Source organism: Panthera tigris, chromosome B1, assembly GCF_018350195.1.
Source record: "Panthera tigris isolate Pti1 chromosome B1, P.tigris_Pti1_mat1.1, whole genome shotgun sequence".
Classification (NCBI taxonomy): Eukaryota; Metazoa; Chordata; class Mammalia; order Carnivora; family Felidae; genus Panthera; species Panthera tigris.
In genome coordinates, this window is record NC_056663.1 from 177915894 (window position 1) to 177929720 (window position 13827).

Genomic DNA, 13827 nt, shown 5'->3' on the forward strand with positions numbered 1-13827 from the left:
TATTTAAAAAACATTCTAAATATTTGTGTAAATAAATACCAAAAAGTCAGATATATGCTTCTTTTATAGAGGGTTGGATATTAATTTAGATGGGTGCAGATAGGGATTATAAATATGTAACACAGATTCCTCTGTCTTTTAGGAATTAAATGGAATTTGAACAAACCCAATTCTAAATGAAGACACACATACGCTTCCCATTATCTCAGAATTTGTTATTGGTAATGAGGCATATACATGGGATAGAGATTTGCTTAAATTTCTTCAATTTTTCTCTGACTCTGAGTTACTTCTATTGAAATTGTTCAGTTCATGGAATATTTTCTCCTTTTATGCGGCCATCCTCTTTTCCTGCAGTATTCATGTTAAACATCTCCCTTATGTCTTTATTCTCTCTGTAACAAACAAAACGAGAATATAAAATGATAGGTGATATAGAGGATTTAAAAAAAAAAGATTGAAAAGTCACCCCTCCAAATATGAATTTCATTACTGACGTCCTGTTTTTCAGCTACACTATCACCAGGCCTTTCTCACTGGCTACTGTAGCTATGGGAATACAGATTTCTTTTTTTTTATTGTGCCTCTTTGTCTTTCCATCCATATTTCTGTTTTCTATCCCCACATCCTTATTGAAGTCCTCTGTGCAAGAGTATGTCTAGCTCACTCTTTCCCCTTGTGTTCAACGTTTATACTTCCACAAGAAAGAAGATCCGAATGCTGAATCAGAATTCTGATCAGAATGCTGTCTCAAAAATACTTGCTGCATTTCAAGACTCGTGTCCATGTTGAGTGCTGTAGGTACCCACAAGACCCAGGAATTCTACAAATAGCCAAGAAATCATTCTCTTTTATTTAGGTCCGAAGAAAGACTTTTGCAGAAATGCAGAATCAGAGTGCAGAATGCCTGGGTAGGTCATCTGAGGACAATCTCTGATATATGGTACTAAGCACACATCAAAGAAAAGTTAGCGTGGGTCAAGATATAGTACAACCTCTATAACTCCTGTAGGTGAACTATAGATAAACTCATTCTTTTTTCTCTCAGTAGTTTAGGAATGGGTGAATCCATCCCTCGTATTCAACTTCTTCTGTTTGAAATATGTAGATGGATCGATGTTTTCCTGATTGACACTAAGTAATTCAAATACATGCATGCTACTGTTTACGTCATGTTTTACATATATCCTCTGGATATTTAATTTAGGGTAGCATTCCCAGTTTTTACAATAGTGATAATTTTTAAAAATATGTTTATTTATTTATTTATTTATTTTTACTAAGGTTAAGGTTGTACAACCTCTGTAATTAACAGCATGTAGAGTGTATTAAATGTACCTGACTTTATTGAGAGTTTCTTTGGGAGCTGGAAATTCGCAAGTATTCTCTGATATATTGTCAGAGGCCTTTGTGTGTATTATATGTGTGTGTGCATCTGCTGTGGATTTGCTCAATTAAGGTGTAAACTTCTCCTCTTTTTATTGCCTAAGTTAGGATATTTCCAAAATTCCTATCTACACCAAGAGAGCACATAAATGAGATAATACCCTGTCTTATGCTAAGACTGCTGTGTTCTGTGTTAGTTTGGAATGCAGTTAGTAAGCTGCGATGTAGAAAACAAAACCAAAAACAACTAATTCAGCCTTATTTTATGACATTTCTGTACTAGGGTTTTTAATGTACAATTGTTTAAAAAAAAAAGTTGATATTTTGCTGCGAAAGGACAATACATGATTAAAAGAAGAAGGCTCCAGAAACATCACTTACAGAGTTGAAAGTATGAAGAATCACCTATTTTGTTTGTCCAAAGTATATTTAATAGCATAGTATTTTTGTTTCTTTGTTTGTTTTTTGCTGTGTTTATTATGGTGACAGACACTCGGTTTCAGAGAAACATAGGTGATTTACAATAATGGTGTAATTTCCTGGAATGCTTAAATGGATAACATTTAAACTTTCTTCCTTAGGAGATTTTTTCAGGCAAAATAATTTAATCTGACCTCTCCTTTGAATTTTTTTAAATATTTTTTTATTTTGAGGGAGAGAGAGAGAAAGAGAGAGAGGGAGAGAGAGAGAGAGAGAGAGAGAGAGAGAGAGAGAGAGAGAGAAAGGTCACAAGCAGGGGAGGGGCAGAGAGAGAGGGAGACACAGAATCCAAAACAGCAGAGAGCCTGCTCAAACCCAGGAACCATGCGATCACGACCTGAGCCAAAGTCAGATGTTTAACCCACTGAACCACCCAGGCGCCACCACTCCTTTGATTTCTAAACTTTCTAGCCAGAGAGTATTTCTATCTTCATGCTTATAACATTTCAGTGATGAAGAACTCAGTAAATCCTAAGTAATATATTCTCATCTTTTTTTTTCCTGAGATATTATTTATCTCCTTGTTACTTCTATTCCTTTGAGCCAAATAAATTGATTATTTTTACCTGATGGCTCTCCAAATATTTAAAGAAAGTCAAATTAACCAGCAAAAAGGAAGAAATATGTGAGACAAAAAAATGTTAAGAATTTTCAAGTCTTTTGAAGGTAATGAATACCGTGTATACCAAATACATCTTAAAAACCTCACAAAGGTTTTTCAAGGATATACATACTCATTCGGGCTCTGTGTGATATGGATAAAAATTTGGGGAAAGTGACAAAATAAACTGAACTCGTCTTATTAAAATTCGCTGAACTAAGTAACTAATGCAATTGCCAACCACACAAACAAAAGTTCTCAAGTGATTCCTATATTCACAATAGGGATACAAGGTAAGCACAACCTAATGACTTGATTAGGGGACAACGTGGGCACATACATTAGACTAGTCACTGAAATTACCCTGGGAAAGATTATTTTCTCACAATACTAACTTTAGGTAACTGCATAGACCAGTGGTTTTAAAACGCGTGGTTCCTGAACCAGCAGCATTAGCATCACCTGGGAACTTGGAGGAATACAAATTCTCAAGCCTCTCAGTAATCACACCTAATCCAGAACTCACGTGGTGAGGTCCATGGGGGTTTAGCAAGCCCCCCACGTGATTGTGAACCATGGGGTGATTGGAAACAATTGATATGAAATACAGTTTTCTCTAAGTTTTGGCTGTATTTGCACCTTTGAAAAAGGCCAGTGATGTGGGTCCCTGGATGGCTCAATCGGTTAAACACCCGACTTCTGCCCAGCTCAGGATCTCACGGCAGGAAGCATGGGACTCTGCGCTGACAGCTCAGAGCCTGGAGCCTGCTTCTGTGTCTCCCTCTCTTTCTGCCCCTCCCCGGCTCACACTGTCTCTCTCTCTCTCTGTTTCAAAAATAAATAAACATTAAAAAAAAGACAATGATGCTGCCAATATTAAATCCAATTGATGTAAAGACATAATTGCTCCCCTACCCCCACCCTGTGTCAAAGTGGTCAATAATGTAAAAATGTAAATGTAATAATAATAATGTAAAAATCTTGGCTCCCCTGAGGGTCAGCTGCACCCCAGCAGGCTCTAAGGCTAGAGTAGGTGATGGTGCTGTGGGGCCAAAGAAAAGACTCGAAGGTAATTGACATATACATTTATTGAGGGAACTGAATAAATCCAAAAGCCGCCAACTGGACAAAATTCTGCTGCTGAGATCTACATGCAGTAAAATTTTCTATCAGGACAATTTACCCTGGCCACTATCAGTGGTCCTTCTGCTCCTTACCTGGCCAGTGTTTCCAGGGGATCAACACCGGAAACCTGGACATTCTTTGTTATAAGGGAAACACTCCAGGTTGGCCATCCCCAGAACCCCTGACCTTAAACACTGAACAACATGTATTTTTGCACATTGTATTTGATGGCAACCTACAAAGAGGACTGGATCTCGACATTTTCAAGAGAGTGATTACCAGGAGCATCCAGCGTGTGTTTGCACAAACTATCTAGTGTGTACCATACATCTGATCTCCAAGGGTAATAAAAACACAGTCCTCCCTTCTTCCTAACACTACACTCTCCCAGAGATGGGCCAGAATTAAGGGAAAGAGATTTCTTGTCCCATTCTTCCTGGAACTAACACTTTCTTGCAGAACAGTGTTGCAGTAGTGTGGTAAATACATAATCAATGGTTCAAAACACGAACCCTGTTTATGGGGCATGCAGATAAACTTTTTAAAAAACTATCGGTTATTTGTGCATTTCATGTTCACTTGTGTTGATTAAAACGCCCATTGATGTTTTTGTTTCCCTCTGCTACGGATTGACAACTCAGTAAATTTGTTAGTAATATTCTGTCACAAATTCTCTCTTAGTCTATGTTTGGTCTAGACTGGATACCTTTGAAGTGATTTTTTTTTTCCCAATGACTATATCCCTTAATCTAACTGATTTTTATATTGCCTTTTAAAATTTCTGCTCATTTTGCTTTACAACTTATTATTCTTTTGTTGGTGGAACTATGCCTTCGCCTGCTTTGTTGAGTAACTTAAATATGTTTCTTCAAAGACTTTGAAAAGCCTTGTACATTTCATTTCATTGTCAGGATTGTTGGCTATTTTCCTAAATAAGACAATGTTTCATGTTTTGAAATTACTTTCTGGGATCATTTCTGTTGCTATAGTTTAAGGGCCAACATCATTTAATCTGGTCGCTCCTTTGATGCTTGAGACCCTTTTTAGACAACGTAGCCCATGTAAGAGTCCTGTATCCACTCTCCCACTCTTTGAATGATGGTTGATTCACTACATCCTGAGCAATACTTTCAAATCATTTACTTTTTGATCAATTATTTATTCCTTTTGTTTTATTTGTTTCTTTTTGTTCTCCTCATCCTTCCATGGCCAATAGTTCCACAGTCACCCCCGCACTCCTGTGCTCTTCTCTGCCATTTCGAATGGCATTTGACAGCTCCTGTCTATGGGGACATTGGAGAGAATACAGGCCCAATCAAAAAGCTAGTGGACAGTTTGGTTCACTTCCTAAGTATGGCTAAGCATGGGTCCGCCAGCTTCACAAAGCCAACAGCTTGCTAAAATCTGCATGAACTGGTAGTTGGAAACAGTTGTTTTGTTTCGTTTTGTTTTGTTTTGTTTCTTTTTGTTTCGTTTCCCCATTAGACTTCTTTTTCACAATGGGAGCACATACCCACACCCTATAAATATCTTTTCTGATTTATTTTCACCTTTGAAGTTTTAATTCCTTTACCCTGCAGATGCTAAATTTTAAGCTCCCACTGTCTGTCTATCCCTTGACCTGAACCTGACAATACATCGGCTTCAGTCCTTCCTCCCGCTTTATAGTGTTATTTCACCTTCTGCTCGTAAATATGTTTCACCTTGTTCTTTGTATTGCTTTAGCTACTGAGTTTCCTTTCTTACTTTATCTTTATCTTACTTTATCATTGTCATGTATTTAAAGCGGAAGGAGAGTATCAAGGAAAAGAAAGTTTAAGAACATCTTAGCCCGAAATCACTTACTATGAATTTGCAAACATGAGTCATGACTTTCTATGGAAAAACCACTAGGTGGACATGGAACCCCTAAGTTAATGGTTCTGTTCAGCAGCAAGCTGCAGGGGATGAGTTAGGAGCCAAACCGACACTTGAAATGTAGAGATATTCAGGCGTCAGGAGGACAAATGGCTGAAGTGCCACCTCGGACCATATGCTTTGTGCTCAAAAGACAACCACAACACCAACAATCACAGTTAATGACAGAAGTCTAATATCTCAAAGCTACTTAAGAATATGCTATAGAAGTAAAAGAGGAACTAACAAGAAAGAAAACATCTCTATACATCAAGAGTGAAGCCATCAAGATAATTCTCTGTTCTGTCTTTGGTCATGAAATGTGGGCACATGCTATCAAATGCCCCTGACCTGTGAGGCATCTCAGTCTATCAGTAGGGCCAAGATAACAGCAGTAGACTCTGCCTCGTGGCGTTATTAATCTATGTTGCTCCTGCCATCATTGCTTGTGTTCAGTGATCTTATCCCCTATTTGTCCTGGTTCAAGCAATGCCTTGCAATAAATATCCGTAAAACCACAGTGCTTTAAATACATTCTTTAGACCAGAAAAATTAAAACTGGCCCATACTGGGGGGCTTGCCATTCTTGATCTTGGCTTGAAAAACACTTCCAGGAACCAAGAAATGGACTCTTAACTATAGAGAACAAACTGATGGTTGCCAGAGAGGAGGAGGGTGGGGAGATGGGTGAAATAGGTGACAGGGATTAAGGAGGGCACTTGTTGTGATGAGCAACAGGTGTTGTATGAAACAGTTTAATCACTATATTGTACACCTAAAGTTAATGTTACATTGTATGGGAACTAGCTGGAATTTAAATAACATCTTAACAAATAAAAACAAAAAAAAAAAAAAAAGAAAAGAAAAGAAAACGAAGAAGACTGCCAGGAAGTTATAAACCATTACTAATAAAGGTATTAGGCAAAGTTCAGAGATAACATTTTAAGATTGATTCAGAGAAAGGTATTCAATACTTCCAGATCAAATGCTTTTGTAAACAACATATTTCAAACAACACTGCATTAAAATGGATTTCGTTGGACTTTAATTTCATGTTTCAGAAAATAACAAAGGCAATTTCCAGCATATTGATCCCAAGAATAAAATATTTGCAAAAGGACATTTTTGAATCATACACTTACTTTGATTAACACATTTATCCTCTGTATATTACATGTCTGCATGTAGTAACTTTTAGAAATTTCTCCAACTGCATTCCAGTGTCCTCATCCATTCTGAATTATCTGAAGGGAGAGCACAAACTGGAAAAGATTCAAATCGATTGCAAAATTTGTCACGAGTGATAATCTCCAATTCTTGCTTGTTTATAGGGATTAGCTCGTCAGCTTTGTTCTCTTAGAGTGTTTTTGAGTGTGATTTCTTCAGCTTCAGTATGTCGTGACTTTAAAAACTATAATCTTTATTTTCCCAGGTTACAATGTTATTAATGAAATGGACATCCTTTCAAACTTGGAAGAAAAATACAGTCCAGTGAGTGAAAGCAGATGACGGTGTGTCAGTCCTCTCTTGCTGAGTTATACAAGCAAGGTTTTGTCCAAGTTGCAAACTGATGTATGTTCAGGGACTAAGAAATTCATACAATAAAGAGAAATGAAGCCCTTAGCAAATTGGGGGTGCCATATCACCAGAAGGTGGAAAACATCTGAGACTATACAGATTCATTACTTTTAGATCCATTACTTGGTCCACAGGTTGCTTAATTTATCCCTAATTCCACTGAAAACTTTTTTCTTTGAAAACAATCAACAAAAATAAAATCTTTTGTCTTTCATTACTCTTATATTTACTCTCATTAAAAATTGGTGAGACTTAAGACATTACAGAGAATTGTGTACTATCTAATCTCACACTGTTATCTCATATATATCTATGAATCTTATGTTATCACTTATCTCCAAAGGTTGCATATAGGAAGAACTGACCTCTTCCATTGAAACATAATAATAATAATAATAATAATAATAGTAATAATAATAATAATGTTATCTCTTAATCTTCCCTGCAAATTAATTTATGACGGATGATATTTCCAAATTTTATTAAGATTTTAAATTAATTTAGATGTATGTATACATTTAGCATGACAAAGAGCAAATTATACTAATTTCTTCATTGCTGATAGTATGCTTTTAGTTTTTATGAGTCAGGGTATGCTTAAGAGGCAGCCAAAATTATTACTGTTTCGGTAAGAAGTTCATCAGTGCTTAAATGTAGTAGGTTAACTAATCTCATCCAAAAAAGTTTGGCAGGAACAACTACTTGTGGATGTATGTTTACACCGACCGTCTCAGTCAAAAAACGATGTTACTTGAAATCAAGTTTTCTCAAACGTGGACCTAAAGAGGTTTTCATATGGCCAAGAGAGGCAACTCACCTTTGTCATTTTTGCATTCAACGTGTCATCCTGTGGTCTCTAGTATTTGTGTCCCCAAGTTTTTCCATGTCCAGGCACCTATTTTAAAAGTAAAAGCAAGAATAATAAGTTCAGACTTCAAGCAGATAAGAGGAAACTGTTTTCAGGATTTGTAAAAAATGCAAAAGTGATAAGAGCTACTATTAGTGCCTGAATATTAGATATGCATTTTGTCAACCAAAATAGATTTTATGTAGCATTAAGTTTTATAACATACATGTCAGGAAGAATATTGGTTTAGTTTGGAAACAACTTTTGGTGGATCTATTGATGCTTTAGCTTATTAAAATAAGTTGGAAGGCAAAAATATTTGCATTTAAGGGACATATTTGGAATATCACAGTATTTATCAAAGCATCTATTCTCCTTTTTTAAAAGAAGTTTCATGGTTTATTTTATGCTTTCTCTAAACCCAACATGGGGCTCAAACTCAGGACCCTGAGGTCAAGAGTGGCACACTCTTTTGACTGGTCCAGCCAGGCGTCCCGTCCCTATTCTCCTTGTAATAAAGAAATCTTTACTCGTTACCTACTGCAATAAAGTGTGTACTTTTCAGGTATATCCTCATCCTCTGGGGTCCACCACTGACCATGCCTCTACATGCATGGTTCTGCTCTCAGGGCCTTTCTTGCATCTTTCACTCCAACTCTGACCCTTTCCTTCCAGGGTGGTGGTATTTCTATTGGTATAAAACTCACCAAATTTTGTCTTTCTCTTGTACAATTCATGAGAGTCGAAGCGATCAGCTAAGAAGGTATTCTACAGATCTTTCCCAGATAACTGCATTTCTATTTCTGGCTTCTGCAGAAATGGTTGATTGGATCCATAAGTTACACACCTAATCTCTTTGCCAACAATTGCCTGGCCTCAATCTTCGTGTTCTCTTCAGAGCACATTTTGTTGTTTGTTTATGATAGGAATAGGCTGAGAATTTTCTAAATCACCAAGAGGCGGTTTTTATTTGCTTAATACTTTATTCTTCAATTTGTACCTTTCTTCTCATACTTTTTTCTATAAGCAATAAGGGGAAAACAGGTTGCTCCTTCCACACTTTGTATCAAAATCTCCTCCGTGAACTATCCAAGTTAATCACTTATAAGTTTTGCTTTCCATTAGAAACTAGGACATTATTTGTCCACGTTCTCTGTCAAGGATCTCCTTTCCTCCAGTGTCCAATAGTATGTTTGTTATTGCCTTCTATGATCTGATCTCATCAGAAGGAACTAATCGGTGTTCTTCTCTTGTATTATAACTGCCAGGGTTTGCTTTTTTTTTTTTTTTTTTTTTGGCAGGGGGGTGGAATTAACAGCTCAAATACTGTGAAAAGAATCACAGTGAATGTACTCACCACTCAAATGTGATCGTGAGACTGCTGACATGTTTTTAATATATAAAGCGTTAATCATATCACTGGGGGACTCACTGGGGGTGGGAAGGCCCTGAGAACGGCTAATATGTCCTAGGTTAAAGTTAAAAAACATTGAAATCCAAAGATTACTCATGAGTAGAGTAACAATATTAAAAATTCATAACTCATAGTTTTAAATAAGCATAAATCATTATATATGCAATAATGTTAAAAATTTCCAAATATCCAAAAAGAAGTAATTTTGTATTTCAAGCAAGGTGACTGTAGCAGCCATGGAAGTGTGCCACCTACATCTTCTTTCAAGAGAGAACGTGCTGAGAGCCATGTGGTTACCTGACTGCCTTACACTATAGAGCTAAAGACAAGTCTAATGCATGTATGAGATTTTCACTGACAAAGCATAGCAGGGGTACCAGACTCCAGGTTACTTCCATCCAAGTAGGTGATGGGCTCTTCTAATGGGCAGTCTTTGCCTTGAAGTATTCCACTGACCTAGTTGAGAAATTCTCGGAAATGAACTGCAGTCTGAAGCTCCTTTACTGAACCCTCTTCTCTTCCAGGCTTTCCTTGTCCACTGCTGTACCCTTTGCCCTTTAATAGTTACAGTTGTTTCATCCTCAAAATCCTTTGCACTCCTAATTACTTCCCGTGTCACCCAAACTGTCAGAATATTTATATCCAATTAATTACAGCTAACTTTACATATAGGTCAAGTTCCACATGCAATCATTTTTTTCCCCCTTTTTCTACATTAGAAAAGCTAATGTCCAGAGGCTCCTGGGTGGCTCAGTTGGTTAAGCATCCAACTCTGGATTTTGGCTCAGGTCATGATCTCGAGGTTGCAGATGGAGCCCCCCTGGGGCTCCACACTGGTCGTGGAACCTGCTTGAGACTCTCTCTCTCTGCCCCTCCTTTGCTCACTCTCTCTTTTTCTAAAAAAAAAAAAAAGAAAAGAAAAAGAAACAGAAACAGAAAAAGAAAAAGGAAAAAGAAAAAGAAAAAACAGAAAAAGAAAAAAGAAAAAGAAAAAGAAAAAGAAAAATTTGTGCTCAGTTAGATGTTTACAGTAGTACTTGGTGGTATTGAATAGTTTCCTGTATTCAGATTGAATATGGATCCAGAAATTTTTTTTTAATTTTTTTTTAACGTTTTATTTATTTTTGAGACAGAGAGAGACAGAGCATGAACGGGGGAGGGGCAGAGAGAGAGGGAGACCCAGAATCGGAAGCAGGCTCCAGGCTCTGAGCCATCAGCCCAGAGCCCGACGCGGGGCTCGAACTCACCGACCGCGAGATCCTGACCTGAGCTGAAGTCGGCCGCCCAACCGACTGAGCCACCCAAGGCGCCACTGGATCCAGAAATTTTGATGAGATTCACACTGAAGTGTTCTTTATATGGCCTGGTTGCTGCTAAATCAATACCAACAGTTTAATCAGCAGTGAGAGAGGTGAACATTTCAGCCGGGGAGAATCCATGAATGGATGCATCCTAATGCAATCGCTGGATGCATTTGACTTGTGGAGTGAGTTTTCCTGTCCTGCTGAAGAATTTGCACATCATTGTTAATATGCCTCATAACCTGTCTTTGGTTTCTTGGTCTAAAAAATAAAGAAAATAAATTAGAAAAGGGTTGGACTCCAGAACCAAACTGTTTGTGGTAAGAAGTTCCTTATTAAGAACTTCCATCTTTGTAAGAAACCTGATTGCGGACATTAAAATTCATGATGACTTGATTCTGAAATTATGGATTCAGGTGATTTTAGAAGATGAACATATCGCTCATAAGCACTGCTTTAGGAAGCCATTTAAAATCATAAAAAAAGTATCTCTGCTGGTGTTATCAGTGTCAAAGAAAACGATATCTCATCTTTCATGTCATAACCCAGGAGGACACCTTTACCCTTTTCAGACAACATACTTCAATACATGCATGTCCTTTAAAGATTTTTAGGGGCTCCTGGGTGGCTCAGTCGGTTGAGCGTCCGACTTCAGCTCAGGTCACGATCTCGCGGTCTGGGGTTCGGGCCCCGCGTGGGGCTCTGGGCTGATGGCTCAGAGCCTGGAACCTGCTTCTGATTCTGTGTTTCCCTCTCTCCCTGCCCCTCCCCCGTTCATGCTGTGTCTCTCTCTGTCTGAAAAATAAATAAATGTTAAAAAAAAAAAAAAATTTAAAGATTTTTAAAAATACGTGTTAAAATTTTTCTAACTCTAAATTTTGTGTAAATATACACAAATTCACTGATCCTCTTCAACAAATTTAAAAACAGAAAGAGAAATAGACCAAATAACATCTGACCAGAATTTTTGTCAAGGGCTAGCATTCCCTTCTATGTATCTTTTCCTATCTTATTCACAATGTATGACTTTTCTACATACTGAAATCACCTAAGATGTTTTGATATAGTTAAGTACATGAGGAAAAAAATCTATATCAACCTTATAATAGCATAACAAATGTCCATTTCTTAGGTTATTAAAAATAGTTATAATGTGCCCTTGTCATTTGTGTCTGCAATTAAACTTTGGTTAGTATTTTAATATATTTATAAAACTTTAAAAATTGGAGATTTGATTATTATTTTGTTCTATTATGTTTGCATTGTTTTCCCAGAGTTAAATTTTATTCTACGCATCTTTTTTATGATAAATTACAGTCTCAATATATGCTGGTACCTTACGACCTAAGAATTCTACTGATTTTGAAGGTTTAAACATTTGCTAAGAGTAAGGTAATTTTGAGTGAGTTGTAGTATTCTGAAAGCAGTTTGGCTGTGGAAGTAACTTAAAGGTATGTGTGGTTTATTCTTTCCTTTTCTGTCTCTCTATCTACTTATAATCTTATTTGTGACTCAGAAAAATTAAAATACATGTTCCTTAATTTTAGTGGAGGTTCGAAGTATAACCCTATTTTCAGCAAGGACAGTATTTCTCAACAACTTCATAAATACTGCTTTTGGTCCCACAATATATCCTTCCTTAAATTTCTTCACATTTTAATGTATAAGCTCATAAATAATTTCATTCTGTGAGTATCCTACTTACCAAAGAGTTTAGATTGTTTATTACTATAGCAGTGAATAGAACATGTAAACTAAAAATGGTGTACAAAAGTAAGCTAAAATTATAATTACTGTGGGCAGCAGAGTCAATAAAAAATTACTGAGTACTTTCTGGTTAGCCCCAGGCTAGAAGTAGAAGATAAAGAAAGAAATGCTGCATATACGCTGGTCTCACATTATTGATATGTTAAAAAAAATGTTACGGGACAAAAGGCTAAGTGGAAAAGGAGAGATAAAATAAAAAAAAAGTGTTGCAGGAGAATAGGACAAAGAAAACTTATCTTCCTTCCTACATTGTTTCTTCCTTTTTTTTAAATATGTGGTTATAATGCTCTATATTTCCTTATGAATATAATATCTTGTTGAATATTTAACCCTGGAATGGAGTCATTGACCAGGGCATGTTTTCCTTTACTGGACTATTAAAATAATCCTCATCACCATGGTCTACAACATTTCTTAGCATTTATAATAATGATAAACTCCTTGTTATGTTTTTCTCATTCTCACAATGCTTGTAAACCTATTTGAAGACATTTTTAGCAGAGCTTGAGAAGGGAATACTTACCTGGGTTTTTGTCCAACTACTGATGTGATGAGGTTACATATTAGCGCAAACGTTTGCTTGCTAATTTAAGATAATTTGAATAATTCAAGATAATTTGAAGACAATGATCCCATCTCGAAGAATGCCTCAGTTTAATGTCACCTAAACAACAAACTCTCTAACAGCAGGGGATATATCTCCAGAATTTCGTTTATAGCCTATCAAATAATGGATGAATGGTTGCATTCATTAATGAATAAATTTTGAATATCGGAGCTGACCTTCTTCACATTATTTCTTAATTCCTGTCAGTAAATTATTATCAAAATTTCTGATTTTTTTCAAACTTAGTTTCATATGCATTTATAATACAAGAAAACAATAATATTTTGTTGAGACCAATTTTCTTGTTAGGAAAATCACTTGTCTTTACGTTTGTGAATATAGCTTTCTCAAGATTCAGTGGCTGACTCTAGATGTCTGGAATGTGTGAAACTAATATGTGAATTTTCATGTTACATCACCTTGGATTTGTTGAAGGCTTCTAACTATCGCAAGCTGTACAAGGCAAAGGAAGAGAGAGAAAAATAGCAAAGATTCCCTTCTTTGGATGTACTGAAATACCAGAAATGGAATTTTAAAGGTAGAAGAGAGCTTAGATGTTATTTAGTTAAAGTAAAGCACCATGCTATAACACAGAGATCTGTGTTAGATCTGAATTAATTCAGTTTTTCTCAGCTGGCTCAGGGCTGCACATGGATTTAATCCCGATCGCCTTGGCCAAATAATATCTATTCACATTCAATTAATCCACTTCCACTTTAGTCTCTCCAAATTGAAGTGCCCTATCGTTTTCTTTGTTCTGCTTCAACAGTTTCTTACTATCCCCAATCATCTAGAAAATTGAAATTACTTTTTTTCTAGATCGTC

The 13827-nt window shown here is 36.5% G+C and overlaps 1 long non-coding RNA gene across 1 annotated transcript; it reads right to left on the reverse strand.

The window, feature by feature from the left end:
* Positions 1 to 232: 232 nt before the first annotated feature.
* Positions 233 to 11288, reverse strand: LOC122237754. Its single transcript, XR_006216378.1, has 3 exons — positions 11210 to 11288; positions 7884 to 7961; positions 233 to 395 (listed from the first exon to the last, which is right to left on the reverse strand). It is a non-coding gene; the product is annotated as an uncharacterized LOC122237754 (long non-coding RNA).
* Positions 11289 to 13827: the final 2539 nt, after the last annotated feature.